At 46.0% G+C, this 27,772-nt stretch overlaps 1 protein-coding gene and 1 long non-coding RNA gene across 4 annotated transcripts in view; one reads left to right on the top strand and one right to left on the bottom strand.

The window, feature by feature from the left end:
- SNAPC5 (small nuclear RNA activating complex polypeptide 5) overlaps positions 1–27,772 on the top strand; it is a 717,963-nt gene that overhangs the window by 512,222 nt on the left and 177,969 nt on the right. The window lies entirely within an intron of this gene.
- LOC126958025 (uncharacterized) lies at positions 153–27,772 on the bottom strand. The gene is made up of 4 exons (XR_007727041.1): positions 27,683–27,772; positions 17,808–17,923; positions 1,927–1,970; positions 153–679 (listed from the first exon to the last, which is right to left on the bottom strand). It is a non-coding gene; the product is annotated as an uncharacterized LOC126958025 (long non-coding RNA).

Here is a 27,772-nt window from a genome sequence, read left to right as displayed (position 1 = left end):
AGAATGGTACCTGGCACACAGTATATGCCCACTGAATTTAAGCTATTAACACTATTATTATCTTTATGCCTCATGAACAGTTGATTTTGTCAGATTTCCTGCCCCACTGACCTCTAGTGGAGAGGATATTGAAAGAATGGGACGCTAGATGGTTATGCTTTGAAAATATTAGTCATTATCTCATATGAAACTCACAATAAATTTGTTCAGGTAATTAGTGTAAGAGCCTCCTTTACAGATAAGAAAAATGAATCTCAGAGGCTAGTTTCCTGCCCCACATCTAAGAAGGGATAGTAGAGAGACTCAGAGCCAGATCTGTCTGTCTTCAGCTCTGGAGGGGTTTCCATGACATGACTTAGATGGAGAAGAGTCCAGTGGTGTAGGGAGCTCACTTCCCTAGGCCAAGGAAGCCCACAGAAGAGGGTGAAGCACAGAAGACTATAGGTGCAGTCATTTGACAATGGCCACCTTTTGGGACTCCACTGTGGGCAAGGCGGGCATGGTAAATCCATCATACTAGCTGCTGATGCCAAGTGACTTTCTCTGGTGAGCCAAGTGTGGCCCCTGTGACAGCAGCTTCCTCTCCTATTTCCATCTGCCTCTCTCTAAAGTTCCCAAGTGATGGCCAGCCTTCCCTGAACTCACTCTGACACCCGGATATAGGCAAGTCCTGCAAAACCTGGGTGGGGGAAGATACAACGGCACTGAGGTTGGGGAGTCCATGCTGAAAAATAGAGGCCTACTCGCTGGCCCCACGTGGGGAGTCTGTGCTAATGATGCATGTCCAGACTGGGTGGGGCCCACTTTAGCCTTTAGCTGATGGACAGGGAAACAAAGACTGAGAGCCTGGGTCTCTGTGAATGCACCACACGTCTCAGGGAGGTGGGTAATGGGAACGAGTCTCCTACCTCTGCTCTCTCTCCTGCCCATCCCAGAGACTCAGATTAATGCCCTCACTATCTCCACTGCCTTTAGCTGGATTTCTCCTCAGTTTCTCCTAAGTTAAGGGAAGAGCACCCCCATGACCTACTTCTGTCTGTTTATTTTGTCATAGATTGAAAAAGGATTTGAAATTCTCACTGAATCTGATGCAGTTAGTGCAAATCTGTGGTCAGCAGAAGAAACAGGAGGGCTTGACCTGTACTCTGTGGAAGCTATAGAGCTTGCACAGGGGCTTGAATGTGGTGGATGGCAGCTATGTCCATTAGAATGCTTTGGTGCTTTTGTTTGGGTAAAAAAAAAAAAATTTTAAAAAGAAGGCTTTGGGCTGCAAGTAACTGGAAATCCAACTCAAAGTGGTTCAAACAATAAGAATCTTTATTATTTCATTTAAAAAAAAAAAAAAAACCTGGATGTAGGACAGGCTCTTAGAGAAGCTCCACGAAGTAATCAAGAACCTAGTTCTTTCTATTTGTATTTCCAGCCACAGTGGGTCAGTTTTGCCTCCACTGGCTTCCCTTGCAGTTGCAAAATGGCTGCTGCAGTTCCAGGCATCACATCAGACACCCTGAAGAACATCTCTCCTGCTGTCTTCCTTCTAAGAGTAAAAAACTTTTACCCAGAAACTGCCTACCAGGTTTCTCCTCAAATCTCATTTCCCAGAACAGGGTCATCAGCTAACACGGGCTAAAGGAATTTCACCATGTGTTAGGTGGCTAGGTATCTTCTGTGAGGCCCTCCCCTTCTCCACCCTCTCTGTGTCCTGCAAGGCTGATGTGTATGGTCCACATCTACAGGCAACCTTGCTGTCTGACTTCAGGGTGAACTTAGCTAATGGGGAATGCCAAAGAAGTCCTCACAGAATGGGAAGAGGGAGAGGTCAAAGTGTTTGTTCTCCTGGTGCCCTCCTTGCTGGGTTGCCATAAGTCTGCTGTATCTTCAACCAAAGGCCACAGCTTCCATCAGGCAGCACTCTCCGTACTCTACCTCCTCTGGTTCCGGTTCCTGCTCCCTCCCTTGCCTTCTCAGGCCTAGGAGAAGAAGCAAGCTCCCCATCATTTCCAGCCCCAGGATACTTCAACATCCCTTAATGCAATTCTCAAACCCTTCCCATACTTTTGCAATAATCCTTTGCCCAGCTCCCTCAGTTACCCAGCCAGAAGGTGCTATTCTCTATCCTTCCTCAAACCTGATCAATACACTGGACTGGGACAGAGCTCCCTTTGCAGTCTTGAATCACTGTCTCTTGGGCCTCTTCCCAGAAGGTCTGTTTGGCACTTAACCCTCAGTCCACCAAATAGCATGCATCTCCCTATCCCCCATCTTGACTTCCCCATCTCTGTCAATAGTACCACCAACCACTCAGTATCCCAGAGTCAAAACCTGGGTATCAACTTCTCCTCTCCCACTGCCCTGTCCCCCATTCCACACAGAATAGGATCTATTGGTTCCACTTCTAACTCTCTCCACACCTCAACCCTTTACTCAATTTCAGGCCTCCATCACTGCTCATCTGCCTCATGATAGCAGCCTTCTAAGTGATTACCCTGCCTGTGATTCATGCCACTCCCTGCTGCTGCAAGAAACTTCCTTAACCACAGCTCTGATCACGATGTTATTCTCCTGCTCAAAAACCTGCCCCCATTCCAAATGCCTTATTCCATCATCAAAACCCTCCATGCTTAGCCCCCTACCCAGTTTCCTGGTTTCAGTTCCTGCTACATGCATAACCCTCGGGCTACAGAGGTCAGCTATTGCTGGGAAAAATAATCACCCCCAAAACTCAGTGGCTTAAAACAACAACTTCTGTTATTGCCCAGTTCTGCTGATCTGGGCCAGGCTTGGCTCACTCACATGTCTGCAAGCAGCTGACAGCAGGCTGGTCTAGGATGTCTCACTCACTTGCCTGGTGGTTGTCTGGGTGTTGGCTGGGTGAAAGGAAGTGACTAGGCCATATGTCACTCATCATCCAGCAGACTAGCCTAGAAGTATATTCGTTATCTGTTGCTGTGTAACAAATTAGACAGCTAAAAATAAGACACATTTATTTTCTCACAGTTTCTGTGGGTCAGGAACTCAAGTGCTGCTGAGCTGCATACTCTGGCTCAGCTTCTCTCACAAGGCTACAGTCAAGGTATCAGATGGGGAGGGTCTGTTTCCGAGTTCACTTATGTGCCTTTTGGTAGCTCTCAGGTCCTCACTGGCTGCTGGGGAGGGACATCATTTCCTTGCCATTTGGGCTTCTCCATAGGGCAGCTCGCAACATGGCAGTGGACCCCCTCGGCCAGGGAACAGTGACCCCTTCAGCAAGGGAACAAAAAACGGACCGCAAGATGGATGTCACACAGCCTTTTAAAACCCAATATCAGAGGCACCAACCTATCGCTTTACCAGTGTTCTATTGGTGAGAAGCGAGTCTCTAGGTCCAGCCCATACTCAATGGGAGAGGATCACACAGGGCATTCACGCCAGGAGCCATTTTCAAGGCTGCTGGTTACACTGGGCTTGATTTTAGGCAGTGGCAGTGTTCCGCCTAAGAACAGCAAGAGTGAATGCAAAAGTGTACAAAGTCTCCTGAGGCCCAAGCTTGGAATTTGCATACGGTTAGCCAAGGCAAGTCATAGGGCCAAACCCAGATTCAAGATGTGGAGAAATAGACTCTATCTCTTGATGGGAAGAGTTACCAAGTTACATTGCAAATGAGCATAGGTACTGGCAGGCATGGAGAATAATGGAAAATTATGTCCATTTTTGCAAAGAACCACATAAGCTTTCCCAAGTGTTCCCCACTTGGAAAAGCCAAGTGTGCTTTCAAGCCCACAGGCCTTTTTTTTTTTTTTTTTTTTTTTTTTTTTTTTTTGAGACTGAGTCTCACACTGTCGCCCAGGCTGGAGTGCAGTGGCGCGATCTCGGCTCACTGAAACCTCCTCCTCCCGGGTTCATGCCATTCTCCTGCCTCAGCCTTCTTAGTAGCTGGGACTATAGTCAGGCCACCATGCCTGACTAATTTTTGTATTTTTAGTAGCAACGGGGTTTCACCATGTTGCCCCGGTTGGTCTCAAACTCCTGACCTCAGGTGATCCACCTGCTTTGGCCTCCAAAAATGCTGGGATTATAGGCATGATGCAGTGCTCCTGGCCACCCACAGGCCTTTGAAGGCTCAGTTTCCTCCTCCTGTGCTGTTCTGCCCCACCTTGGCCTGTGACCATCCTGCCAGTCTTCAAGGACCAACTCGCACTCTATATCACTTTCCTTTTTCTCCTATAACAAATTACTATGAACTTAGTGGTTTCAAACAACACATATTTATTATCTTTCTTATAGTTCTGGGAGTCTGAAGTCCAAAATGGGTGTCACTGGGTTAAAATCAGAGCACTGTCAGGGCTTCCTGCCTTTCGGGAGGCTCTAGGAGAGAATCCATTTTCTTGCCTTGTCCAGCTTCCAGAGGCAGCCTGCATTCCTTGGCTTGTGGCCCCTTCCTCCAATTCAAAGACATGAATGGCTAGTAGAGCCTTTCTCACTCATATCACTCTGACACTGCCTCTTCTGCCTCTCTGCCACTTATAAGGACTCTTGCAATTAGGCAGGGCCCCATCAGATAACCCAAGACAATTTCCCCCATCTCAAAGTCAGCTCATTAGCAACCTTAATTCCACCTGCAACCTTAATTCCCCTTTGCCATGTAACCTAACACATTCAAAGGTTCCAGGGATTAGGACACGACATCTTTAGGGGGCTGTTATTCTGCCCACCACCCTACCTCACTGCCACCTCCTTAACCCCCTGTAAACAACAATGGCAGAAGCATTTATTGAGTACTTACTAGGTGCCTGCCATTGTGCCCAGAGCTTCTTCCCAGAAGGTCTCTTTGACCTTTGAATGGTCTCATCCATTCCTCACAACCCTATGGACAGGTTTTTTTTTAGTGTTCTCATTTTACATACTCAAAGAAGTAACTCCCCAAGGTCACACAGTGAGTAAGGACTGGATATTGGAATTTGAACTCAAGTCTGCCCAACTCTGAAGCCAGAGTCCCAACCACTTGCTCATGCTGCCTACTTTGAGGACACCCTGATCCCTCCTATTAGAAGTCACTCCTCCTCTGTGCTCCCATAACTGAGTAATTGGGCCTCTCTTTTAAGAGATACTCTTCTGAAGTTTCCATTTTGGACAGGCCACCTCCCCAGTGCCTCTGTCAAAGTAGTCATAGTACTTCTTTAATGAAAATTTCCTATGTACCAGATCTTTCACATACAACATCTCACACTCTCTGCTAAGGCAGGTGCTATTTTCACTTTCCAGGTGAGAAAATAGACTCACAGAGTTCTGATTCTGCCACAGCATTCATTAGTGTCACTGCTGGGAGTAGAATGCAGCTCTAATTCCAAAGCCAGCTAGGCCACCTCCTGCAGCTGCAAATGCCCACGGCCTTTGCACACAGAATAGAAATACATCACAAGCTTGCTTCAAGATGGTTGTGTAGGACATTGGGTACAGTGGGGATTCTGGAGCCATGCTGCTGGGGTTCAACTCCCAGCACTCCCATTTTCTGTTTGTGTGACTTTAGGCAAGCTACTTAACCTATGTCTGATTCAATGTCCTCGTCTGGAAAATGGATATAATGATAGCACCTACCTCATAAGGGCTGTTGCAAAGATTAAATGAGTTAATATGCCTTAAGTGCCTCTGCAGTCATGCCACATGGTAAGTACTCAAAAGTGTTAGCTATGAATATGAGTTGGCCTGGTCAGCTGTGGGTCACTCAGTTCCCCTGCCCCAGTCTTGCTGGGCATTTCCCTTCTATGAAACATTACCCCAGACTGTGTGAATGGAAGGCTATCTGGAAGACCCACAAAGGTAAATGTTGAGAAAATACTTTGTAAACTGTAGAGTACTGTACCCGTGTTGGCTATTAATGATCTAAAGTACTTGGCAATCAGGCTGGGAAACCTGAATCCCCCTGGAGGACCCAGTTCAGGCCTCCTCAGCATTGGCCCCAGGGAAACAGAGGGCCGCAGCTGTCATATTGCATCCTCCCCACCCATCTCCGCCACTCCCTCCCCCAGTCCATCCTGGGGTGGCCGAAGCTGCAGGAATGTGATGGTATCTCCGCAAACAGACAGTCTGTTCCCAGAGGAGACAGGGCCGCCCCTGGGAGGCCCGACTCTCCCCAGACTCGGCCCCAGTAAACACAAGCCTCTGTCTTCTTTATCAGCTTTGCTCTGCAGCAGCGGAGACAGTCTGCCCGCTGGGGAGTCGCTGCAGAGCGATAAGCCACTAGGCCCCTTGTTGGCCGCCCTCCTGGGGCCACAGCCCAGCTGCCTGGGAATAGGAATCTTCAGGCTGGCCTGGCTTGGGGCCTGAACAACCTCCACGGACTAGGGGGCTGAGAGTGAGGGGCTGGCTGCCTATACCCGGAGGATGAAGGAAGTAAAGGCCCAGAGTTGTGTCAAGAGGCCAGGGGACAGAGTCTGCATGGCCCTCAATTGCTCTTAAAGACTTGTGAATGTCTTAATTACTTTGCTTTGCAAGATACCTTTATCATCATCATTATCTTTACATATTGATGAGGCTTTTACTGCTAATGTTTTCAAGTCCTCGCTTTACTGGATGAATTAATGTATGTAAAGCACTTCCCACTGGGCCTGGTGAGGGCTCAGTTTAAGTTAGCTTGCAGTAGTAGCAGTGTCCTAGTGTCCTTGTCATCATTCTGGTGGTATGGCCAACCCCCAGTTTCTTTTTTTTTTTTTTTTTTGAGACGGAGTTTCGCCCTGTCGCCCAGGCTGGAGTGCAGTGGCCGGATCTCAGCTCACTGCAAGCTCCGCCTCCCGGGTTCAGGCCATTCTCCTGCCTCAGCCTCCTGAGTAGCTGGGACTACAGGCGCCTGCCACCTCGCCTGGCTAGTTTTTTGCATTTTTAGTAGAGATGGGGTTTCACCGTGTTAGCCAGGATGGTCTCCATCTCCTGACCTCGTGATCCGCCCATCTCGGCCTCCCAAAGTGCTGGGATTACGGGCTTGAGCCACCGCGCCCGGCCAGTTTCTTATAAATAATACTAGCTAATGTTTATGTGGGTCATACCCATTATGGCTTCAGTTTCTCAACTCCCTGGAGATGGGGAGTACTGGAGTGAACAGTGTCCCTATTTGACAGAGCAGGAAACTGAAGGGCCCAGAGAGGTGAAGTGCTTTGCCCAAGGCTGTACAGCCAGGACATGGGACCAGCTGGGATCAGCCCCAAGTCCTCAAACTCAGAGTCTGAGGCTTTTTTTTTTTTTTTTTTTTTTTTTCTATTCTGGGCACTGCCTACTGTTGACCAACGAGTGAGGAGCCTGGAGTGAGTCACTGGTCCCTGTCCTGAGCCCTCTCTGGAGTCAGGGAGGGGACAGAGCAAGATCCCTCATGTTAGAAATCTGCTGACAGCTTCTCCACAGCATCTTGGAAAGCAAACCAGTGACTTCTGTGAACCCACAGGATGAGCACTTGGCCAGGAGTCCAACAGCTCTGGGTTCTAGTTCCAACCCTGCTGCTGTCAGCCTGGTGACCTGGGGCTGAACAGTTACCCTGTTTGGGCTTGGTCCCAAGATCCTATTTCCTCATCTTGTAAAATAAGTCACTTCCTCTGCCTTCACCATCTCCAAGGTTGCTCGGTGAATTAAATGAAGCGATATATGGTAAAACCTCTTGGTGAGGCGCTCCGGAGTAGAACCATCCTCTCTTCCTGAACAACTGACTTTCAAACTGCTGACCATGATGGAGGGCCCAGCTCAGATGCTTCCCCTTCCAGGGAGCCCTCTCCGGTCTTTCAGCTGGGCACAACCACAGCCTCCTCAGAGCTGGCATGCCTCTTCTAGGGCACTCTCTGCCTTGCATGGGGTCAAAATTCAGGGCTAATTTCTGGTGACATTCCCCGATTCCAGAATAGAGTCCAGTACACATTACGTGCTTAATAAAGCGAATGAGTGACAGAGTGAATGAATGAACTGCCAAAGGGAAACAGCCTCTCTATCCCCCTTCTCTGTCTATAAGAAGGCTTACAGAGCATGTCTCTTCCTCCTCTTTGGGCAGCTGGCATCGAGAAAGACCCTTGAGTGGCAGTTCTTCCTGAATACAACTTCCTTTCATTGCCACCTCCTATGCTTGGCTCCAGATCGTCAGGGGCTCCCGGGGCCCCCCGGGATTCTATCCTGACTCCCTGGCCTGGTCTTCGAAGCCCTTCCCAGCCAGGCCTCTTCTCTGGCCTCTGGTCTGGTGAGCACTCTCCGGTCCTGGGCCTTGCTCGTATTCTCCAATGCTCAGAGAAACATGTCTGTTCTCACCAAGCCTACAATCCAGCCACCACTGCAGGCTTTCCTTTGCCTCCTCCCTTCCAAATGCCCTCTACCTCCTCCCTTCCAAATGCCTCTACCCAGCCAGGTACTTTCCCCTAGCCAAGACACCCTCAAGTGGCCTTCGGTTCTCATAAATGGGTCCACCAGCACCTTCCCCGACCTCCAAATGTGTCCCCTGACTATTCCTTCCCTGATATCAATAGGCTCTGGATCCTCAGGGTGGCAGAGGGAGGAAATGGGCACTGAGTTAGAATTTGGGGCATCCAGAATGGCCTCCAAAATGTCTCAGGTTTTCTCAAGCCACATCTTCTTCCCTGTGCCTGTTGGACTGCTTCTGCCTCCATCACCCCATCTGCATCAGATTCCACATCAGATACACACCACAGGTGCCCCTTCAGTCCACTGCTGCCACCTCAGACCTCCAGCCACCCCTCCAGAATAGAGAGGCATGCCCGTGGCCTTGCTACCATCTACCCCAAACACCCACCCGATTACCACCATAGCCACAAATACCTCCTGCGTGCCTACTATGTGCCAGGTACTGTTCTAGGCACTAGAGACACAGGCTGTGAACAAAGCAGACATGGTAGCTTCCCTCATGGAGCTTTCATTCTAATGTAGGAAATGAGGAAAACAGATAATAAAACAAAATAAGTGAGTAAAACATACAGCATTTTAAGTTAGTTGCATATAGCTAACTTTGCTGTCTTTGAAAATAAATGCAGTGGGGCATAGTGGCTCACACTTATAATCCTAACACTTTGGGATGCTGAGGCAGGAAGATTGCTTGAGTTCAGGAGTTTGAGACCAGCCTGGGCAACATGGCGAGACCTCTTCCCTACAAAAAAATCAAAAATTTAGCTGGTGACGGTGGCATATGCCTGTGGTCCCAGTTACTAGGAAGGTTGAGGTGGGAGGACCGCTTAAGCCCAGGAGATCAAGACTGTCATAAGCTATGATCATGCCACTGCAGTCCAGCTTGAGCAATAGAGCAAGACACTGTCAAAAAAAAAAAAAAAAAGAAGGAAAAGAAATGCATGGGCTATAAATATATAAATAAAGCAGGGGTGGGTTTAGGGAGTGTGGGATGAAGTTGCCATTTATTTATTTGTTTATTTATTTATTTATTTAGAGACAGGGTCTCACTCTGTTGCCCATGCTGGAGTAGAGTGGCACAATCACTGTTCACTGCAGCCTTGATCTCCTTGGGCTCCAGTCATCCTCCCACCTCAGCCTCCCAAGTAGCTGGGCCACAGGCACATACCACCATGCCCAGCTAATTTTTATATTTCTTGTAGAGATGCGGTTTCAGCGTGTTGCCCAGGCTGGTCTCAAACTCCTGGGCTCAAGTGATCCTACTGCCTCAGCCTCCCAAAGTGCTGGGATTACAGCATGAGCCACAGCACCCAGCCTGAAAGTTGCTATTTAAATGGGGTGACCAAGTAGGCCTTGTGAGAAGGTGCCATTTGCTCAAAGAGTTAGAGGAGGCAAGAGTGGGCCTTGAAGAGCACTTCAAGCAGAGGGAAGAGCCAGTGCAAAGGCCCCTGTTTGAGTTGGTGGGTTCCCTTCTCTGTGCGCTCACATTTGTCAGCCCTTTATTTGGTGCTTGTCGGAGTTCAAGAGTGTTGGAGGAAGTTTTTCACTTGGCCTCCTATCCTGCTTCACCAGGAGCTCCTTGGGGCAGAGACCCTGTAATGGTCAACTTCATAGTCAACACACACCCCACCCAAACATGTCTAGACACACACAGAGACACACACACATCCTAGACTCACACACTCATGTCCAGACATACACACCCAGACTCACACAAAGAGACCCTCACACTGTGGCCAATAGTGAAGGCCTCAGCTATTGTCTCCTGAGAGGGACTGAAGGAAGAGTAAATAATAATTAAGTGTGCCCAGCCCCGTCTAGTTTACAGAGGTCCCTCTTGTGTCTACTCTTGGAGCCTAAGAACTGGGTGGTTATTAAAGTGAGCCTCTGAGAGACCAAGGTGAACAGGCTGGTCACTGGTATGTGCAATACTGGAACCCGGCTTTTCTGATTATGCTCCAATTTGTGTTCATTTTTTAAAAATAGGATGTGAACATAGAACAAATTTCAAAATGTCCTTAGAGGCAAGTGTCCCGCCCTACTCCACCCCAGCACCCGGCTCCCACCACAGGGTCTGAGTGCACTCACCAGTTTATTTCTCCTTTACCTAAATGAAGACCTAGGCTCTCTTCTCTCTTCAAAGAGATTCTGCTTTGCAAATACATTTGACAGAATGAAAACAGGCCAGGAGCCTCTGGTCTGGAAGCACATCCTCTTTGCTCCTAGTACCCAGGCTGTCTGGGGCCAGGCTTGGCATCCATTCGATTTCTCCAAAACCACAAGCCTTTTGAATCCAGGACATGGCCGCTGCATGTCCCACGTAGAAGTCCCTGGGGAAGATCCACTGATCATGAGGAACCCGCTGTCCTCAGAGGGAGGAGATAGGGACTAAGGAAGAAGGGGGAAGAAGCAGGAAGGGGTTTCAGAGGCGGAAACTGGACACTTTAGGGGAAATCACACTTTCTGGAGTTTCTTTAAAATGAAGACCCCATTGAATTACTTCATTTTCTTTTTTCTTTTCCTTTTTTTTTTTTTTTTTTGGACACAGAGTCCGTTCTGTCGCCCAGGTTGGAGTACAGTGGTGTGATCTCGGCTCACTGCAACCCCCGCCTCCAGGGTTCAAGCAGTTCTCCTGCCTCAGCCTGCCGAGTAGCTGGGATTACAGGCACCCACCACCACGCCCGGCTAATTTTTGTATTTTTAGTACAGACGGGGTTTCACCATGTTGGCCAGTCTTGTCTTGAACTCCTGACCTCAGGTAATCCACCTGCCTTGGCCTCCCAAAGTGCTGGGATTACAGGTGTGAGCCACCACACCCAGCCTTCTTTTATTTTCTTCCTCCGAAGTTTTACAGTTGACAGACTGCAAGTTCCCCATGAAAAGAATGGGGCTTGAATCAGCAGATGACCACCCCTTCTACATCCCAGTACAGTACCCCAAACACACTCAACCACAACTGTGTAGTGTAATGAGTGCCTTCCCTGCCCCAGGAGCAGATCAAGAGTCACCATGGGCCTGCTGCCAGGTGCTTACAGTCTAGGGGAGGGGACACACAAACACAATTAATTCCCAGTGGGCAGGCTAGGGAGCCTTGGGGGACCAAAGAATGGGTGCTCCCCATCAAGTGAGTAAAAGAGAGAGAAGAAAGGATATACAAGACCCCAGGCAGAGGGGTCAGCATATGCAAAGAGCTGGGGATGCTTAAGAAATGTTAAGGGGGACTTTAGTCTTGGGTGGCAGAGACCAAACAGAAGGTTCAGCGCAGGTCAGATGTGAAGGGCCTGGATGTCAAGGGATGTGTCTGATTTTATCTTATAGGTGGGGATTTTCAAGCAGGGTTGTGGCAGGATTCGACTTGTATTTTCTCTGGATCTCTCACAACTGGTGAGCAGTGCAGGGGATGGGTTGGAGGCAGAAGACTCTGACTAAAGTTGAGTAGAGAGAAAGCATTTATTATTTATTTATTATTTATTTATTTATTTATTTATTTTGGAGACAGAGTTTCATTCTGTTGCCCAAGCTGGAGGGCAGTGGTACGATCTCGGCTCACTACATCCTCTGCCTCTTGGGTTCAAGCGATTCTCCTACCTCAGCCACTCGAGTAGCTGGGATTACAGGTGCCCACCATCATGCCAGGCTATTGTTTGTATTTTTAGTAGAGGGGGGGTTTCACTATGTTGGCCAGGCTGGTCTTGAACTCCTGACCTCAAGTGATTCACCCGCCTAGGCCTTCCAAATTGCTGGGATTATAGACATGAGCCACCGCGCCAGGTCGAGAAAACATTTATAATGCTTTCATTCTTAAACTGGGTGATGGAGATACAGTTTTTATATTTTTATGCTTTTTTAATGTCTGAAATAGATAATTAAAAATTTAATAAAATAAATAAAAAATTTAATAATAAAATTAATAGCACTGTTACTAAGTGAATCAAAGCTCCAACAGGGCAAAGATAATAATTACCACTAATGACGAAGCTTACGCACTTAGTAACAAGGCTTAATAGGCAGTATTCCTAGGACTTCACAAATATAAACTCTTAATCCTCATGACAACCCTATGAGACAGGTGTTTCCCAAATTACTGATGAGGAGAATGAAGTACAGAGAGGTTGAGTATCTGGCCCAAGGTCACCCAGTCAGTAGGAAGGAGAGCTGAGATTCAGGCACTGCGCTCTTAACGGGGAAAGCGGGGCTGGCGCAGGGGGCCTGGCTATATTGGGCTGAGTCGGAGATGGGCGTAGTTGGGGCGGGGTTGGGAGGGTTGGGGTGGGGCCTTTGTAGGTGAAGAGAGTTAAATCCGGGGCCCGACCGGAAAGCGCCGCCCTCCTGCCCTGTCTGCTGGGCTTCGTTGCTTCCCACGTTCTGGGAGTGTTAGCGGCTTGCTACCCGTTTTCCAAGCAAAACGCAGTGCCCGTGCAAGCGCCTGGGCCGAATGGACCCCAGAGGGAGTGCCTGAGGAGCCTTTCTGCTCCAGGCTCCTGGTGCCATGGCAACCTAGGCCCAAGAATCTAGGCTCAAGGCCTGGAAACGACCCCAACTATGGCCGTCGCCTTCCGGGCTTCAGTTCCCTGTCTAAAATTTGGGAGTTAGGGGCCTTTCCACTGCTAGTGCCTCAGAGGCCTCAGAGAGGAACCGTACCTCTCACCTCCCACCCCTGCTCTTGCCTTCCAGCAAAACCTCCGGTGATTTTCACATTACACACAGCAGCAGCAACAGCAGCCCCTGAGAACTTGTCAGAAATGAAAACTCTCAGCCCTACCTCAGACCCACTGGGTCAGGAACTCTGGAAATAAGGTCCTGCCGTCTGGTTTAGCCAGCCATCCCCGGGATTCCCAAGCATGCTCAAGCTGGAGAACCACTGCTCTAACCTGTCATTTCCCTAATTCTGGCCTAAAGCAAAACTCTTACCTGTCTTGTGCTCAGATACCATCAATGGCTCCCTGGTGCCATGGAATCAAGCCCAAGTCGTCCTGACATCCAAGGCCTTTCACAACCTAACTCCCCTTCTACTCCACCCCCAGAAGAATTGGCCCCAGTGACTCCTCTAGACAACTGCATCCTTGTGTTCCCCAAAGCACACCCTGCATGTGTTTCTAGATGCTTGTTAATGCTGTTCCCTTGGCCTGGAATGCCTTCTAATCCCCTTTTGACCAAAGCTTCAAGTTTCTCTCTTCCAGGAAGTATTCCCAGAATGTTTCTACCCTTGAGGGTGCCTCCCTGCTAGGAGTCCTGAGTCTTTGCATTCCTGCCCAGGGATAAGCATTGATAGATTGGTGTTTGATTTCATTATGGGCTGAATTATACCCTCCCAAAATTCATATGCTGAAGCCCCAATCCCCAGTACCTGAGAGTGTGACTGTATTTGGAGATAGAGCCTTTAGGGGTTAAAATGAGTTAAAATGAGGCCATTAGCCAATCTGGCTGGTGTCCCTCATAAGAAGGGGAAATTTGAATTCACAGAAAACACCAGGGCTGTGCACCCACAGAGGGGTGACCCTGTGAAGAGGCCGCAAGAGGGTGGCCATCTGTGAGCCAAGGAGAAAGGTCTTGGAGGAAACCACCCCTGCTGGTGCCTTGATCTTGGACTTCCAGCCTCTAGCACTTTGAGGAAATTACCTCTGGTTAAGCCCCCAGTCTGTGGTTTTGTTATGGCAGCCCTGGCAAATGAATACAGATTTTTTTTTTTTTTTTGTGACGGAGTCTTGCTCTGTTGCCCAGGCTGGAGTACAATGGCACAATCCTGGCTCACTGCAATGTCCGCCTCCTGGATTCAAGCAATTCTCCCACCTCAGCCTCCCAAATAGCTGGAATTATGGCACCCACCATCATGCCCGGCTAAATTTTTTTGTATTTTTATAGAGACGGGGTCTCACCATATTGGCTAGGCTGGTCTTGAACTCCTGACCTCAGGTGATTCACCTGCCTTGGCCTCCCAAAGTGCTGGGATTACAGGCGTGAGCCACCGTGCTTGGCCAGATACAGATTTCCTAGAAGTTCATCATGTTTTTCCTGAGGTCTCTGCCTCCCGTTTCTCAGTCTCACTCCTCCTGGGGCCGCAGAGGCAGGCTCTGCCATCACTCCCTTGTGTGACCCTGGGGCCCTGCATGACATGCCTTTAGCGGATGGGATCCCCGGCTCTCCCAGGGTAGTTATGGAGGGACACAGCAAAGGCGAACAGACAGCACCTTCTCACTCTGTGTCCCAGCCTCACACACGGTTTCTCTTTGAGGAACAGTGTGCTTAGCATTAAAAAGGCTCAGACACCAATGTGCTCACGGCAGTAATTTCTAGTTGGTGGACTGTGCTTTCCTCGTTCCCTGCCTCTTCCTGCCTTCCTCAACTCAAGTCACATTTGTGATACAGCAACATCGGCAGAAGTGTCTGACCCGGGAAACTAGAAGCCATAGTGCACAGAGTCCTGAAAATCCGGGCTCCAGTCTTGGCCTCTGAACCGCTGTGTGGCCCTGGTTTAGTCACACCCCTCTCTGGGCTCCAGGCTCCCTTGTGAAAGGAAGGGTCTAGATGAGCAGACGCCAGGCAATTCTGGGGAAAGACGGGAGGCTCCGGCTGATCAGAGCAGGCGGTGCGGTGGGAGGCGGGCACATCGGACTGAAGAACAGAGGAGGAGCAGCTGCACAGTGGACATCCTGGAAAACCAAGCCAGGAGGCGGGAGTGGCTGGGGCTGGCACCGGGAAGCCATGAGGGGGGCGGAGCAGAGGAGGGGGGCGGAACAGAGGAAGGTCGGGATGAGGAGGGGCAGGGCAGAAGAGGGGCAGACACACCTGAGTCAGGAAGAGGACTCAGGGGAGGGGCAGCCACAACCTGCCCAGGCCCTGCCTTCCTAACTTCAGCCGTTGCCACATTCCCCTTGTGTCGTCCTGACCTTCTTCCCATTCCTGGAACGTGCCAAGTCCTTTCTCACCTCAGGGCCTTTGCCCTTGCTATTCCCTCTGCTAAAAATGTAGACCTAGAAGGAGCAAACACGTCCAGCACTTACTAATGTGCCAGGCACTGTCTTAGCGCTTCACATACATTCACTCATTTCATCCTCTCCACAACCCTGCAGGTAGAAACAGTCACCATCCCTACCATGCAAATGAGCAAACGGAGGCACAGAGAGAAGCAATTTGCACAAGACCTCACGGCAGTGGCAGAGCTGGGATTTGAAACTCTGGGATTCCACTTTTCCCTCATTCGAGTGGCAGTGTAAAATGAGATCACACATGTAAAATGCTTAGAACAGTACCTGAGACTTAATGAATGCCTAAAAAGTGTAAGTTGTGGCTGGTATTGTCTGTATTAAGATGACCATGTCATGTACAATGTATGCAATGCTCTCCTGCCTGCCTCCCACTACCCCTTACCCTCTGCGGTTTGTGGCCCTCTGACATTTTGCACGTCTTCGTTGGTCACCGTTATCAGGATTGTTCTTCAGATTGTGAGCAGGATTGTCTTGTTCATAACTGTATCCTTTAGGTTCCAGCACAGCGCCTGGCACATAGTAGGGAAAGTTTGTTGAAAGTGTGTTGAGTGACTGGCTAAAGAAATAGGAATGTGGGCGTAAGATGGGGAGGCAGGCTTCATAGCCAGACGTGGTGGGGAGGGAGTGGGGCTGGAAGCTGGGAGGAAGATCAAATGGTTTCAGCCTAGAGAGGTTTTGACAGAACCAAATATGGCCTCCATTGCTAGGGCAAGAGAAATGCTAGGCAATCAGCCGGCCACTGGCTACCAGGAGCCACTCAGAGCCCTCTCTGCCCCTCCTCTCCACAACCAGGGAGCCACCAAGGCCCACTGAGACTCCTTCCTAAGTAGCCTTGAGTCTGTCCCATTCCCCATCCCCAATCCCCAGACCCAGGGCCCATCCTCCAATCCCAGGACACAGCCTTGGCCTTCTCACAGACACGCTTGCCTCCAGCCTGCACATTGTCTCCAACCCACCGCCCACTCCATATTCAGAGGGGACTTTCAGAGGGTTCCACTACTGCCATGATAAAGTCCACACTCCTCAGCAGGCCTACTAGCCGCATGATGAGCCGGCTCCAGCCCTTCTTCTCATTCTTCTCCCGCAAGCCTCTGCATCTCCCCTACACACCCCAACTTCCAGCAATACCGTGCTGCCAGCAGACCAGGCGATTTCTCACCTGCCCTGAGCTTAGCCCAAGATGCATTTTCTGCCAGGAGTGCTCCTATACCACCCCACAACCTGTCCAGCAGAGATGTGCTCACCTCCCAAGGCTGAGCTTAAGCCTCACTGGATCTATAGCCTTTCCTGAATCCCCAACTTCAAGAAGAATGATCCTTGTTTTCCATGGTATGCTGCCCGTCCCGCCTCTGCACTTATTACTCCATGCAAGTATGACTCCTGGCTAGATGGTTCACCACCTAAAGACAGCAACTATGATGTGGTCATTTTAATACAGATAATACCAGTCACAATGTACACATTTTAGGCATTCACTAAGTCTCGCCAGCCTGACCAACCTGGTGAAACCCCTCTCTACCAAAAATACAAAAAAACATTAGCCAGACATGGTGGCGCATGCCTGTAGTCCCAGCTACTCGGGAGGCTGAGGCAGGAGAATCTCTTGAACCCAGGAGGCAGAGGTTGCAGTGAGCCAAGATCACTCCATTGCACTTCAGCCTGAGCAACAGACCAAGACTCCGTCTCAAAAAAAAAAAAAAAAAAAAAAAAAAAAAAAAGTCTCAGGCCCTGTTCTAAACATTTTACATGTATGAACTCATTTAGTCTTTCTAAAAACTTTGTGAGGTGCGTACCATTATCCCCATTTTGCAGCCAAGGACACTGAGGCACAGAGAGGTTACGTAACTTGCCCTTGGTCACACACCTGGTAGAGGGCAAATCCAAAATTTAGATTCAGGCCCTTGAGACTCGAAAGCCAGTGTTCTTTCCTCCATGCCGCCACTGGCAGGACTGCTCCCAAATGGGCCCCTGGGTGGAATTGAGGCCTGGGACAAGCTCTGGCCTTCTCATGGGCTGGCCAGCAACTCTTTCTGATCACACACAGTCCTGCAGGGCCTCACAGCCAGCATGCCCAGATGGCGCATCAGTGGACCTGAAGCCCGACAACTGGATGAAAGCCTATGGAACCAAAGCCCATGAAATCCCTGAATCTGTTGGGGCTTCCAGCACAGGGAGAGAGCTGGCAGGGCAGTAGCTTCTGGAATATGTTAGTTTGCTATTGCTGCCCTACCAAATTGCCCCAAACTTAGTGGCTTAAAATAACGCAAGTATCATCTTACAGTTCTATAGGTCAGAAGTCTGGCTGGGCTCTGTGGCTTAAGCCTGTAATCCCAACACTTTGGGAGGCCGAGGTAGGTGGATCATCTGAGGTCAGGAGTTCGAGACCGGCCTGGTCAACATGGTGAAACCCCATCTCTACTAAAAATACAAAAACTAGCCAGGCATGGTAGTACGCACCTATAATCCCAGCTACTTGGGAGACTGAGGCAGGAGAATTGCTTGTACCTGGGAGGCGGAAGTTGCAGTGAGCTGAGATCATACCACTGTACTCCAGACTGGGCATCAGAGTGAGACTGTCTCAGAAAAAAAAAGAAGAAGAAGAAGAAGTCGGACATGAGTCTCTAACAAGGTGTCAGTAGGCTTCTATATCTTCTGGGCACTGTAGGGGAGAATCCATTTCCTTGTCTTTTCCAGCTGCTGGAGACTGACGGCTTTCCTTGGCTTGTGGACCCTTCCTCCATCTTCAAAGTCTGTGATAGGGAACCAAGCCCTCTCATATGGCATCACCCAGACTCTGCTTCCCTTATCCTATCCCTTTCTCTGACTCTTCTTCTGCCTCCCTCTTCCATTTTTCAGGATCTGTGTGATTACATTGGATCCACACAGATAATTCAGAATAATCTTCCCAACCTAAGGTCCACTGATTAGCAACCTTAATTCCATCCACAACCTTAATTATCTATTTCCACATAACTGAACGGTTCCATAGGTTCCAGGGATTAGGATGTAGACCAGCTGCAGGGGCATTATTCTGACCACCCCACAGGTGTTTCTTAGATTGTTACTCAAACCTCCCCATCCCGAAATATCTGTGAAATCATTGGAACAGTCTCAAACTTGCACAGTGGGACAGCCTGCGTCTCAGTTGCCTCAAAGTCTCCAGCGTTGGGGCAGGTAGGAGGAACATGCCTCCGTCAGAGAAGTTCCTCTCAGCCCTCCAGGAGGACAGCACATGGGGGCCTGCCAAGGACTTGCAGTTGACCATTTGGCAAGAAGAAAGTGATCCCTCAGAGCATTGTCACCCATTACCAACATCCCACTCATCCTGAGCACAAGGTCATAGAGAGGTTCTCCCCCCCATTTTAAAATGCAGGGAAGTGAGTTTTGGAGGGGTGGGGTTGCCTGCCCAATGTCTCACATGTAGCCTACATGCACATGCTCTGAATTATGCACTCATTCTCCTGCCACCCTGCTTCTCACAGTGAGGTATTTGTATCACCCAGCTGGCCAGGGTCCTGGACTTCAGATAAATGACCCATCTTCCTCACTGTAACTTTTCCTCAAGCATAGGTTACCTAGAATAGTCCTTCTTCATTAAAATAGCACAAATATTATAAAGTAAAATGCTAAAGCCATTTGAATTTTTAAGCAAAAACCTAAGACCTAAAACAGACTGTGGGGGTTGCATGGGTCATGCCTGCCATATCTCAGGACATGTTTCTGCTTCCCAATCTTGAGGGGCATTTCAGAGAAGGCACCACATGCACCAACACAACACTGCATGCATGCATGTGTGTGTGTGTGTGTGTGTGTGTGCGCACTCACATGTTACCATCTTCCCCAGAGACCCAGAAAAGTCTGTGGTTCAGCCACAGCCAAACGAATTCTTCCATTCCAACATGGATATTTTAAAATTTGTTTTTCTCGTCTGACTTCCGCAGCTAGAACCTCTGATAGATACAATGTTGATAGAAGCGGTGAAAGTAGGCAGCCTTGTTCTGTTCCTGACCTTAGGAGGAAAACATTCAGTCTCTCACCACTAAGATATTAGCTTTGGATTTTTCATAAATGCCTTGATCAGGTTGAGAAGTTCCCTTCTACTCCTAATTTATTGGGAGTTTTTATCAGGAATGAAAGTCATAGTTGTCAAATGATTTTTCTGTACTTATTAACATGATTACATGATTTTTCATTTTTAGTATGTTACTACAGGCTAAATGACAATTTGATTACATTGTAAATTACATTGATTGATTTTGTTTATTATACCAACCTTGCATTCCTGGGATTAAACCCCACTTGCTATAAAGCATTATCCTCTTTATGTACTACTGGATTCAATTTGCTAAAATGTTGTTATGAATTTTTGCATCTATATTCATGAGAGATGTTGGTCTGTTGTTTTCTTTCCTTGTGATATATGTGTCTGGTTTTGGTATGAGAGTAATGTTGGCCTAATAGAATGGGTTAGGAATTATTCCCTCCCTTTCAATTTTCTAGAAGATTTTGCATATAATTGATATGCTTTCTTCCTTAAATGTCTGGTAGAATTCTCTTTTTTTGTTTTTTGTTTTTTGTTTTGAGATGGAGTTTCACTCTTTTTGCCCAGGCTGGAATGCAATGATGCAATGTTGGCTCACTGTAACCTCCGCTTCCTGGGTTCAAGTGATTCTCCTGCCTCAGCCTCCCGAGTAGCTGGGATTACAGGCATGTGCCACCACGCCCGCCTAATTTTGTATTTTCAGTAGAGTCAGGGTTTCTCCATGTTGGTCAGGCTGGTCAGGTTTGAGACTCCCGACCTCAGGTGATCCGCCCACCTTGGCCTCTCAAAGTGTTGGATTACAGGCTTGAGCCACCGCGCCTGGCTGATGTCTGATAGAATTCTTCAGTGAAGCTGTCTGAGCCTAGAATCTTCTTTGTGGAAAAGTTTTTCACTACAAATTCAATGTCTTTAATAGACATTGGGCTATTCAAACTGTCTATTTTTTCTTGAGTGCATTTTGGACGTTTGGGTCTTTCAAGGAATTTGTCCATTTCATCTAACTTGTCAAATGTATTGGCATATTTTGTACACAACAGTCCCTTATTATGCTTTTTTTTTTTTTTTTTTTTTTTTTGAGACGGAGTCTCGCTCTGCCGCCCAGGCTGGAGTGCAGTGGCCGGATCTCAGCTCACTGCAAGCTCCGCCTCCCGGGTTCACGCCATTCTCCTGCCTCAGCCTCCCGAGTAGTTGGGACTACAGGCGCCCGCCACCGCGCCCGGCTAGTTTTTTGTATTTTTTAGTAGAGACGGGGTTTCACCGTGTTAGCCAGGATGGTCTCGATTTCCTGACCTCGTGATCCGCCCATCTCGGCCTCCCAAAGTGCTGGGATTACAGGGTTGAGCCACCGCGCCCGGCCGCTTATTCTGCTTTTAATGCAGGTAGAATTTGTAGTGACATCTCTCATTCCCAGTATTATTTCTCCGTTTTTTATTGTATTGAGTTTGGCTCTGATCTTTATTATTTTTCTTCTTCTACTTATTTTGTGTTTCATTTGCTCTTCTCTTCTAGTTCCTCAGGGTAGACACTGAGGTAACAGAGCGAAAGCCTTTATCTTTTTAATGTAGGCATTTTGGTGCTGTCATTTTTTCTCTAAATACTACTCTAGCGAGATCCTACACATTTGGATATATTTTGTTTTCTTTTACATTCATTTCAAAATACTTTCTAATTTGCCTTTGATTTCTTCTTTAACCCATAGTTTACTTAGAAGTATGTTACTTAGTTTCCACATATTTGGGGATTTTCCAGATATCTTTGTTGTTGATTTCTAATTACTTCCATTGTGATCAGAGAATATACTTGGCACGACTTGAATTACTTTAAATTCAGTGAGACTCGTTTAATGTCCTGAAGTGTGGTCTTTCTTGATAAATGTTCTGTATGCACTTGAAAAGAATGTACACTCTGCAGTTAATGGATGTAATGTTCTAGAAATGTCAATTAGGTTAAGTTGGTTGGTAGTGCTGTTGAAATCTTCTATATCATTCCTGATTTTCTGTCTGCTTGTTCTATGAATTATTGAGAGAGGAACGTTGTATCTAGAGTTGTGGATTTGTATATTTCTTTGTGCAGTACTATTACTTTTTGCTTCATGTATTTTGAAGGGTGGTCAGTAAGTGCATAAACATTTAGGATTTTTAAATCACCTTGATAAGTTGACTTCCTTATCGTTATGAAATGACCTTGTTTATTCTTGGTAATATGTTTTGTCTGATATCTACCTTTTCTAATATTAACACAGCTACTTCAGCTTTCTTTTGATTAGTATTAGTATAGTGTATATTTGTCTATTTTTTACTTGTAACCTATTTTTTCTTGATATTTAAATTAAATTTCTTGCAGGTACCAAAAATCTCTGATTTTTAATCAGGGTGTTCACATTTAATAACAATTAATGTGATTATTGATATGGTTGGGTTTAAATCTATTATTTTGCTATTTGTTTTCTATCTGTCCCATCTGCTATTCATTCCATTTTCCTCTTTGTCTGCCTTTTTGTTATTAACTGAATAGTTTTTTATGATTCTATTTTATTTTCTTTGCTGGTTTATTAATTATAATTCCTTTTTGCATTGTTTTAGTTTGTTGTTTCTTTATTATGCCTGTTTAATTTATCGCAGTCTACCTTCAACTGATACTATACCACTTCACGTAGTATACAAGAATCTTATAATAGTATTCTTACATTTGTCTCCTCCCAGCCTTTATGCTATTGCCATCAAGCATTTAACATTTAAAATTGTTATAAACTCAATAACACATTGTTATTATTTTCCTTTTAATAGTAAATTATATTAAGCAATAAGAAAAATAGTCTTAATGTTTACCCAGGTAGTTACCACTACCAGTATATATACATAAAAAATACATACATATATGTATATATGTATTTATATATATTTATAAATGTGTGTATGTGTGTGTATATATATGTGTGTGTATACATATATACATATATACACACACATACACACACATATGCATACACACATACACACACATTTATAAATATATATAAAATACATATATATGTATGTATTATTTTTTATGTATATATACTGTGTATATATATACACACACATACACACACATACAGCCTGGGCAAAAGAGCAAGACTCTATATCTAATACATATATAATATGTATATGTAACATACATATTATGTAACATACATATTATATAATATCATATGTATAATAGAGATAGATCTAATACATATATATCATATTATATATGTATTAGAGATAGAGTCTTGCTCTTTTGCCCAGGTTGGAGCAGTGGCTTAATCACAGCTCACTGCAGCCTCAAACTTCTGAGTTCGAGCAATCTTCCCTCTTCAGTCTCCTGAGTAACTGTGAGTACAGATGCACGATGCCATGCCCATCTAATTCTTTTAAAAAAAAAAATTTGTAGAGGTGGGGCCTCACTATGTTTTCCAAGATGGTCTCAAATGCCTCATTACCAGTTTTTGTTTGTTTTTCAGAGACAGGGTATTGCTCTGTTGCCCAAGCTAGAGTACAGTGATGTGATCCTAGCTTACTACAGCCTTGAACTGCTGGGTTCAAGGAGTCCTCCTGCCTCAGCCTTCTGAGTAGCTAGGAGTACAGATGCGTCACCGTGGCTGGCTAATTTTTTTTAATTAATTAATTTTTTTATTTTTTTATTTTAGAAATGGGTCTTGTTTTTTGTTGCTTAGACTGGTCTTGAATTCCTGGGCTCAAGCTATTCTCCTGCCTTGGCCTCCCAAAGTGTAGGGATTACAGGCACGAGCCACTGCACCTGCACCAGTAGTTTTTATCCTTTGAGTAGACCTACATTTTCACCAGGCATTATATTTCTTTTGCTTGAAAAACTTCCTTTAATAATTTTTGTAGGCCAGGTATTCTGGTGATTAATTCCATCCATTTTTGTATGTCAGAAAAAGTCTGATTTTTCTTTATTTTCCCCCTTTTTTTTTTTATTTTTTTATTTTTTTATTTTTTTATTTTTTTTGAGACGGAGTCTCGCTCTGTCACCCAGGCTGCAGTACAGTGGCCAGATCTCAGCTCACTGCAAGCTCCGCCTCCCGGGTTTACGCCATTCTCCTGCCTCAGCCTCCCGAGTAGCTGGGACTACAAGCGCCCGCCACCACGCCCGGCTAATTTTTTGTATTTTTAGTAGAGACGGGGTTTCACCGTGTTAGCCCAGATGGTCTTGATCTCCTGACCTTGTGATCCGCCCGTCTCGGCCTCCCAAAGTGCTGGGATTACAGGCTTGAGCCACCGCGCCCGGCCTCCCCTTTATTTTTAAAAGATGTTTTCACTGGATAGAGAATTCTAGTCTTGTTCCTTTTTTTTGAGATGGAGTCTTGCTTTGTTGCCCAGGCTCGAGTGCAGTGGCATGTTCTTGGCTCACTGAAACCTCCACGTCCCAGGTTCAAGCAATCCTCCTGCCTTAGCCCCCCTAGTAGCTGGGATTACAGGCACCCGCCACCATGCCCAGCTAATTTTTATATTTTTAGTAGAGACAGGGTTTCACCATGTTGGCCAGGCTGGTCTCAAACTCCTGACCTCAGGTGATCCACCCGCCTCAGCCTCCCAAAGTGCTGGGATTACACGCATGAGCCACTGCACCCGGCCTAGTCTTGTTCTTTTGATACTTTAAGTAAGTTGTTCCACTATCTTTTATTTTGCATTGGTTATGATGAGAAATCTGCTATCATCTTTAGCTTTGTTTCTCTGTATGGAATGTGTGTCCCACCTCTTGGCTGCTTCTAAATTTTTTGGTTAATCCTTGGTTTCAAGCAATTTATTATGATGTGATGTGATATAGTTTTCAATTTCTTTCCTTTTTCTTTTCTTTTTTTGAGATGGGGTCGCACTCTGTCATCCAGGATGGAGTGCAGTAGCGAGTACAGTGGCGCAATCTTGGCTCACTGCATTCTCCGCCTCCGAGGCTCCAGTGATCCTCCCACCTCAGCCTCCCAAATAGCTGGGACCACAGGCATGCATCACCACACCCAGCTAATTTTTTTGTGTGTGTGTGTGTGTGTGTGTGTGTGTGTGTGTGTGTGTGTGTTTTGTTTTGGTAGAGATGGGGTTTTACCATGTTGCCCAGGGTGGAGTTTTCTATTTCTTTTGCTGGAATTTGTTGAACTTCTTGGATCTGTGGGTTTCTAGTTCTCATCAAATTTGAACATTTTTCAGTCATTATTTCTTTAAATATTTTGTTGGTTCCACCCTTTTTCTCATTTTCTGCAAGGATTCCAATTACACATACATTTGGCCTGATAAAGTTGTCCCACAGTTCACTGATGCTTTATTTTTCTTAATTCTTTTTATCTTGCTGTGTTTCTTTTTGGATAGTTTATTTTACTGTTTTCAAGTTCACTATTCTTCTCTTCTGTATGTTGAATCTGTCATTTATTCAGTATATTTTAAATCTCAGATATTATAGTTTTCATCTCTAGAAGTTTCCTTTTAATTTGTTAATGTTTTCTGTATCTCCACTTTAACAAGTTCAGTCTTTCCTTTAGTTTCCTGAATTTATGGGATCCAGTTATAAAAGCTGTTTTAATGCCTTTTCTTTATTGTGTATTAATGACCCTCTTTTCATTGTGTGCCTTATTTTCCTTCTCCTTTGAATGCTTGATAATTTTGATTAGATTCCAGGCATTATGGATATTACCTTGTTAAGTGAAATTCTTTTGTTTTCTAATTTTTTTTTTTTTTGAGATGGAGTCTTGCTTGTCATCCAGGCTGGAGTATAGTGGCATGATCTCAGCTCACTGCAACCTCTGCCTCCTGTATTCAAGCCAGTCTCTTGCCTCAGCCTCCCAAGTAGCCAGGATTACAGGTGCACACCACCACACCCAGCTAATTTTTGTATTTTTAGCAGAGATGGGATTTCACCATGCTGGCCAGACTGCTCTCGAACTCTTGACCTCACGATCTGCCTGCCTCAGCTTCCCAAAGTGCTGGGATTACAGACATGAGCCACCACCACACAGGGCCTAAAATTGTTTTTAAGATTAATTCTGAGATGCGGTTAAGTCACTTGGAAAGAGTTGGATCCTTTAAGGTCTTGATTTTAAGCTTTATTTGGCAGGACAAGAGTAGCATTTAGTCTAGGGTTGTGTCCCTACTACTGAGATGAGACCTTTTGTGGGACTCTAACTGATGTCCCATGAGTTATGCTATTTTACATTCTGGCTGTTGGGAACAGGCACTATTCTGAGTCCTATGAGAGCTCTAACCACTGCTCCCTCTAATCTTTTAGAGTTCTTTCCTGGCCTCAAGTAGTTTTCTCACACGTGTTTGCTGGTCATTACTCAGCTGAATACTAGAAGAGACTCTGACTTTCTCTTCCTATATAGTTCTCTCCATCTCTTCTCTCCAGTACCGTTCCCTGTGAATCCTAGCTACCTTGACTTCCTTGGACTTTCAGCTCCATCTTCTCAACTCAGGGCAACTGCTGGGCTCTGCCTGGGTTCACTATCCCTTTGCTGTGGCCTGCAAATGCTCTCCTGGCAGTAAGCTGGGGTAATGATAGCTCATCTCATCTTTTTTTCTATCATCCAGGTATCACTATCCTCCATTGCCTGACATACAGTGTTTTTAGAGTCCTTATTTCTTTTACTTTGTCAGGTTTTTTTTTGTTTTGTTTTGTTTTTTGTTTGTTTTTTTTTTTTTTTTTTGAGATGGAGTCTCGCTCTGTCACCCAGGCTGGAGTGCAGTGGTGCAATCTCAGCTCACTGCAACCTCCGCCTCCCAGGTTCAAGCAATTCTCCTGCCTCAGCCTCCTGAGTAGCTGGGATTACAGACACATGCCACCATGCCTGGCTAATTTTTGTATTTTTAGTAGAGATGGGGTTTCACCATGTTGGTCAGGCTAGTCTCAAACTCCTGACTTCGTGATCTGCCTGCCTCGGCCTCCCAAAATTCTGGGATTACAGGTGTGAGCCACCGCACCCAGCCCTTGTCTGTTTCTTCAGTTGTTTCAGGTGACAGGGTAAATCCAGTTCCTGTTACCCGAAACTGTCAATAATCAGAAATCTAAATGTATAACAAAAACAGTAGTATTTACAATAGCATTTAAAATGTTAAAAACAGATAAATCTGACAAGAGATGTGCAAGGCCTATACAGTGAAATGTAAAAAAAAAACCCTGTGAATAGAAAATTAAAGCATATGTAAAGAAATCATAAATAAATAAATGGAGAGATATACTGTCTTCATGTACCAGAAGACTCAATATTACTAAAATGTCAATTCTTTTCAAATTGACACATAGATTCAATGCAATCCCAATCAAAATCTCAGTAGGCATTTTTTTTTCTTGAAATTGACCAGCTAATTATATAATCCATATGGAAATGCAAAATCTAAAATAGCCAAAACAAGTTTGACTTATTATAAAGCTATAATAATCAAAACAGTGTGGCATTGCCCTCAAGATAGACAAGTAGACCAGTGAAGCAGAATAGAGAGTCCAGAAATTGATCTACACATAAATGGCCAATTGATTTTTGACAAAGTTTCCAAGATAATTCAATGGGGAAAAGGATAGTCTTTTCAATAAATAGTGCTGACCAGGCATGGTGGTTCACACCTGTAATTCCAGGACTTTGGGAGGCCAAGGCAAGAGGATCACTTGAGCCCAAGTTTGAGACCAGCCTAGGCAACATAGTCAGACTCCCTCTTAATGAAGAAGAAGGAGAAGGAGGAGAAAATTATCCAGGTATGGTGCACCTGTAGTCCCAGCTATTCGGAAGACAGAGGTGGGAGGATCACTTGAGCCCAGGAGTTAGAAGCTGCAGTGAGCTATGATAGCACCACTGCACTCCAGCCTGGAACAGAGCAAAACCCTGTTCCGCAAAAAAGGGAGGTGGCGGGGTGGTGCTGAATAATTGGATATCCATATGCAAAAAAAACAAAAAACAAAAAAAAAAACCCTGATGTAATCTTGCACCATATATAAAATTTAACTCAAAAGAGATAATACACCTAAATGTAAAACCTAATACCATAAAATTTGGAAGAAAAAATCATTGTAACTTCAGATTAGGCAAAGATTTCTCAGATACACCACAAAAGCACAGTCAATACAAGAAAACAAATGATAAGTTGGATTTTATCAATGTAGAACTTCTGCTCTTTGAACACATAGTTAAGAAAATAAAAAGACAAGCCACAGACTGGGAGAAAATGCTGGCAAATCAGATATTTGATAACTTATACCCAGAACATATAAAGAACTCTTAAAACACAATAATAAAAAAATAAGTAAGGCTGGGCACAGTGACTCATACCTGTAATCTCAGCACTTTAGGAGGCTGAGATGGGAGGATTGCTTGAGCCCAGGAGTTGGAGTTCAGCCTGGGCAACATAGGGAGACCTCA

The sequence above is a fragment of the Macaca thibetana genome, chromosome 7 (assembly GCF_024542745.1).
Source record: "Macaca thibetana thibetana isolate TM-01 chromosome 7, ASM2454274v1, whole genome shotgun sequence".
NCBI classification, from domain to species: Eukaryota; Metazoa; Chordata; class Mammalia; order Primates; family Cercopithecidae; genus Macaca; species Macaca thibetana.
This window is presented reverse-complemented; position numbering and strand designations above follow the sequence as displayed.